Here is a 6,164-nt window from a genome sequence, read left to right as displayed (position 1 = left end):
CACATAACCTTAAAAAGGACTATATTAATCACCTTCTTTGTAATCCCTTCACAGTCCCAGGTTTAGTGAAAAACTGCTGTAAACACAGGGGACACCATTTAACAATGCAACTTTTAATTACTGTTTTCTTTTCTCTTAGCCTACTAATAGTTCGTTGATCTGATAAGCAGGAGTGGGTGGGTGAGAAAAGCTCTGAATCAGGTTTAGTCGATCACTGCACTGCACACAGACAAGAATCATGTCACAGCCGTGACACTGGGCATTCACGTAGGAAAGGCGCAGTGTGTGACACTGTAGCCCCCAACGCCACCCAACCCGCTCGCGTAGTGAGGCTTCTGTTTAGAACCAAAGATAGGAATAGATACGACTTCTCTCCTTTTCGTATAATCTTGTAGACACTTACTTGATTTTTTTTTTTACTCTTTTATTTCTAAACCAGACGAAATGCTGATGTGTCCTTTCATTCAGCTAACAGACCAGAAAAGATTCCGCTCATTTTTTTCAAAAAGGGAAGTAAGCACACGAGTGTTGCCAACTCCCAGATGTATGGCTGTCACACATATCAGTAGGGGAACCCATTGGCCCTGTCACACTCTTTCAGGAGAAACACTCATCTAGGTAGGATCTACTTCCCACAGAGCCAAATGCCATTCAGCAATATTTCACACTCGTCAGCCTCCAAGCGTTGAAGGAACCTAGATAAGTAAAATCATCTTCTTTGTCATTTAATGAAAAGGTACAACAATAATGCATGATGAACTCACCTGAATTAGGAGGTAGGAGCGAAATCTAAACTTCTTTTGCTATAGTTATGCTACAACTTTAAAAAAGCAAACAAAAAAAGCAATCTCTCTCTCTGCCTCTTTTCATTGTGTATCAGTTTCCGTGAAATACCTAAATACCACTTACCTCAAACTAAGCTTATGTGTTACTTCAGGTAACGCGTTTTGACATAGGATGGTTGACTGAGGTGCTTCTCTTTGGCTTCAGTTCACCGTCTCTTCATTCAAACTGCACTTTTAACCCGAGATGCAATATATCCCCACTACTCAATACTACCTCTGAATGTTACACTTAATTTACAGTCTAGTACTTTTTACATGCTGCTATACACAAACAATGCAAGAAAGAAAGACAAACTTAATGGGTAGGTGATGCTAACCGCGGTTCTTTTTGTACACTTAACCCACAGTTAATGAAGCAGTCTCCTTACTGTGTTTCAGCATGGCTTTGTATTTTTCTATGGTTTTTTTTTTTTAATTAAAATTTTGCAAATACTTGTTTCAGCTTCTCTGCTAGATTTCTACATTAACTTGAATAGTTGTTGTTTTGTTTTGTTTTTTTAACCAAGTCGCTCCTAGGTTCTTAAGGATCATTCTCCTCAATCGCACTACACAGCACACAGAATTTGACTGTAATGTTTAAATATCACCCTCCAAGTTTGTACCTCAGATGAATTGTTTAAGGAAATGGACTAATTGACTTGCAAAGACCTACCTCCAGACTTCAAAAAGAATGAACTTGTTACTTGCAGCCTTCATTTTTGCCAACGTTTGACATAGTTCAAACTGCAGCTATCCCTAGTCAAAGCTATTTTTGTAAAAAAAACGTTTGCTAGAGAGGAACACATTTTTACATACTTTTGCAAATAAATAAATAAAAGAAAGCCAACCTTCAAAGAAACTTGAAGCTTTGTAGGTGAGAGGCAACAAGCTTGGGCCTTTGCGATGCAATCAGAAATATGTGTTTTTAAGATTAGTTGAATATGAGAAAATGCTTGACAAAGATTTTCATGTACTTTACACAAATGTGATTTTTGTAATATGTCTCAACCAGATTTATTTGAAGCGCTTCTTATGTAGAGTTTTATTCTTTTCTCTCCTAGTGCGTGTGCTGACTCTTTATCATGGTATTATCAACTGGGCCAGGAGGTAGTTTCTCATGAGGGCATGTGTCAGTGTGGCTTTTAGTTCTGAAGCCAAATGAAACTCAAAACCATCTCTCTTCCAGCCGCTTCAGGGAGGTAGCTTCAAAGACCGCATACCTCTCTTGGACTGGCAGATGGCTCACTGTTGTGAATCACCAGAGGAGCTATGGAGAGAATGGAAACTCAACATCACTGTTAACTGTGCATTAAATAAGCAAATAAACAGTGGCTCATAAAAATAACAGTCCCATGTCTTTGGTTGGGCCTTTCTGAAACCTCATTGGCCAGCTCGTAAAACTGACACAGTTGCTCATGTTGGCCAAACTCGGAAACCGAGCAATTTCCATCTCTGATGAAGTTACTCTTTTATTTCCTCTATGTTGTACAATCAAAACACACGACTACCTCTTAAGCCCCAGTATACCTCATTTTTCATACTGAAAAGAAAAGAAAAAAGCTTGTGGCCAATGGAACAGTAAGAACATCATAAAATTTTTATATATATAGTTTATTTTTGTGGGAGATAAATTTTATAGGACTGTTCTTCGCTGTTGTTGGTCTCGGCTAAGTAAGACTGGACATTTAACTTTTCTACCATTTCTGCATGTTTGCAGGAGAAAAGTATCAAGACGTTGAACTGCAGTTGACTTTCTCCCTGTTCCTTTGAGTGTCTTCTAACTTTATTCTCTGTTCTTCATGTAGAGTTGCTGTCTATGATTGTACTTTGAATCGCTTGCTTGTTGGAAATATTTCTCTAGTGGATTATCACTGTCAGTTCTGCACAATAAACATAACAGCCTCTGTGATCCCCATGTGTTTTGGTTCCTACTCTTTTTCATAACTCCATTAAGTCAAGTTTAGTCAAAACAGGTCAAGGAGAGAGGCAGTCCCTTTGGAAGTCGTCATGTCGCCCTCCTGCATATTGTGCGTCCAGACTTCTACACACACTGACACAAAGCTTTAAAGTATCATACTTCTTCAATCGGCTGCCCTGAAGTCATCTTTCGTGGTCTGACGTTTCATTCTACAAAGATGACGTCACCTTCGAAGAAATGCAGAGAAATAATAGTTTAAAACTAGAGAATTTCTAGTGAAGGCTGGCATTGACAAACTGTCAGCGAAATAACTGACATACCAGTTATCTTTCAAGTAACATTTGCAGAGATATCCAACAATTTGGAGAAAAGAATAAGGAATGAAAGGCACTACTACATAGGAGTCTTTCATAAATACTATAAGCAGAGGCAGAATTAGTCCACCACGTTCCAAATCACTATGACATCTCGATCGCTGATGATGGAGGAATAAATCCCAGAATCTCAAAAGGCTAAAATCTTCTGGATAGTGCTGCTACCATTGTCACGAAAACTTCTGCATTTAGCTTCTTAGGAAGGACTTGCCCATATTAAAACATCTCCTGTCAGGAATTCTATTCTCAGATTTTACTCCACTCCTTCATTTATTTTCACAGCCAATGTTTTGTGAGTGCCTACTTTGTGCTGAGCTCTAGACCAAGAGGCCCTTCGAAAGATTGTCTCCTTGGAGAAAATTATGCAAGTGTAGAAATACAGGCAGCATGCGAAAAGAACCAACTATATTGCTTATGCAACAAGTTTCAAGAATTCAGAGGAAAAGCCATTTCCTGCTGTGGTGGATCATTAGTTCAGTCTGTAAGAGGGAGACAGGCCAAATGCATTTAGTAGAACCCGCATTTAGTCTTTTCATTTTTATTAATATAGAAAAGCACATAAGAAGAAATTACTTCCTGAAAATGAAAGTAAACCAAGAGGGAATCTTTGGGTTGAAAAAGAAAGAATAAAAGGGGGTATGTTCAGAATAGGATATGTTGGTGAATAGGATAAAAGTTTTAGCACATTTTGGAGTCAGTTACTAAAGATCTCTGAATTAGGTTTTTTTCTTCTAGAAAAATTAAACTAGTGCTTTCACACAATAAGCAGTACGCTTACAAAAGTTACTATGTGAAGAAATCTTTTAAGTTTAAACCTAAGTTCAAATAGCAGTGGGGCCTCTAGTTTGTACAGGATATTGTTTGGGGCAATAAAAGTTGATGAGACTTCATCCCTGCCCACAAAGAGCCAAACTTCTCAGGAGGGAGGTGGACCCCAGGGAGAGCTGTGTAAATAGAACCTTACTGAAAGTGGTTGGAGGCACCCCCAACTCTGCAAGCACCAGGGAGGAATTGCAGGCCCTCCCACTAAGGGCGCTAGCATTGCCATCACAGGGGACCCTGGGGCTGCATGGGCAGTGAGTCACAGCCTACGTAGCATTTCATGTGAGGGATTGCTTTTCAGTAGGGCTAGGGGCACTTGACTCTTGTGAATTGAGGAATGCTAAGTGGTCTAGGAGTATGGACAGTAATAAAACCAGAACTAAAGAATAACATTCCAGTTGGTGAGACATGATGCAAACTCGGACTATAGATTAGGGAATGAAACCTCAGGAAAGTGAAAGAAAGAAGGAGAAGAATAGACAAGAGGGCAGAAGGAATATGCTTTATATTAAGTGTATTTATTTACATATGATGACTTGTTAATCCAATATTTTTCTATTGATTTTTAGAGAGGAAGGGAGGGGGAGAGACAGAGAGAAACATTGATGTGAGAGACACATCAATTGGTTGCCTCTCGCATGCACGCTGACCAGGGCCGGGGATTGAGCCTGCAACTGAGGTACACGTGCCCTTGACCAGAATCAAACCCAGGACCGTTCAGTCCTCGGCCAGCACTCTATCCACTGAGCCAAACTGGCTAGGGATATACATGATTACTTTTTACTGAACAAGTGTAGTTCTTAAAGTTAGGTAAGGCCATCCTTGAGCAATTACTGTTCAAAGTCCAGGGACACTGGGGAAGACCTCCCATTATACCATTTGTTGTAAAAGGTGTGGGCTCCGAAACTAGACTACCTGGGCTTGAATCCTGGCTTTGTCACTAATTGGCTGGGGGCCCATGGGCAAGTCACATAATAGTTCTGAGATCACTTTTTTTCATTTTCAAATAGAAATAACAGCAACTACCTAAAAGTGTTGTTGAGAGGAGGATTAAATATGTCAGTGTATGTTTTCTATCATTATTTGCCTCACAAAGATATCCACAGATTGTGGTCAAAAGGTATGAGGGTTTCAAACACCATTTTAGTTGTACATTCCATGCATGAAAATCATTAATATATGTATAGACTCTTTTCCACACTGTGGCTTGCAGTGTTTGAGCTCAGTGGATTTGATTACTAAAAGAAGCCTGCCCCTGAAAAATCAGCAAAATGCAATCGCTTCTATTCCAGTGACAGTCACAGGGGGTCCCTGATATCCCCCGGCTTTATTTGCTGGTGAGGACACTCTCTGCCATTCAGTCCAGCCCTCGCCCAGGTGCTCCAGGCTCCTCCTGACTTTGGCCTTGGTTGAAAGCATCACAGTGTTGGAGTTTAGGGCCTCTTGGTGGCCTTACTCCTCCTGGCTCAGCACCCAGATCCTGCCATTCCTTCAGATTCCAGCCTCCACCTGTCGCCCACCCGCCTAATGGAGCCAAACTAAACACACTTCTGCAGCCAGTCTGTGCACCTCATCTCATTAGCATCCTGTAGTCCGCCTGTTGTCCTCTCCTGCCCAGGCCTTGTCCACTGAATTCTACTAGTATAACCCCTTAGGTTTCCTTAAGTAGCCTAAGAATGCTAGTCTCCTTGGACAAAGAATGATGGACCACTTAGTAGAATACTAGAAAGGGAGAATAAACAAGGAGACAGATTTCTCATGTCTTCGATTTTCCCTGATGACTGATTAGAACTGGAGTGAAGGGGCTACATGCCTGTCTTCACCTGCACTGCCAGGTCCTTGACCAGGCTGGCAACACTTTTATTGGAGACTAGAGGCCCAGTGCACGAAATTTGTGCACGGGGGGGGGGGAGATCCCTCAGCCCAGCCTGCACCCTCTCCAATCCAGGACCCCTAGGGGGATGTCCAACCACCTCTCACAATCCAGGACCACTGGCTCCTAACTGCTTGCCTGCCTGCCTGATCGCCCCTAAACACCTCTGCCTGCCTGATCGCCCCTAAATGCTCCCCTACTGGCCTGATCGGCCCTAACTGCCTCTGCCTCACCCCGCACCCAGGACCCAGGATTCCCTCCTCTGGCTGGTTGCAGGCACCTGGGACCCGGGTCAGCTTCACCCAGGCTGGCTGCAGCCACAGGGGACTGTGGGCAGGCGGCTTCACCCGGGC

Source organism: Myotis brandtii, unplaced genomic scaffold (genome assembly GCF_000412655.1).
Source record: "Myotis brandtii unplaced genomic scaffold, ASM41265v1 scaffold389, whole genome shotgun sequence".
Taxonomy (NCBI): Eukaryota; Metazoa; Chordata; class Mammalia; order Chiroptera; family Vespertilionidae; genus Myotis; species Myotis brandtii.
This window is presented reverse-complemented; position numbering follows the sequence as displayed.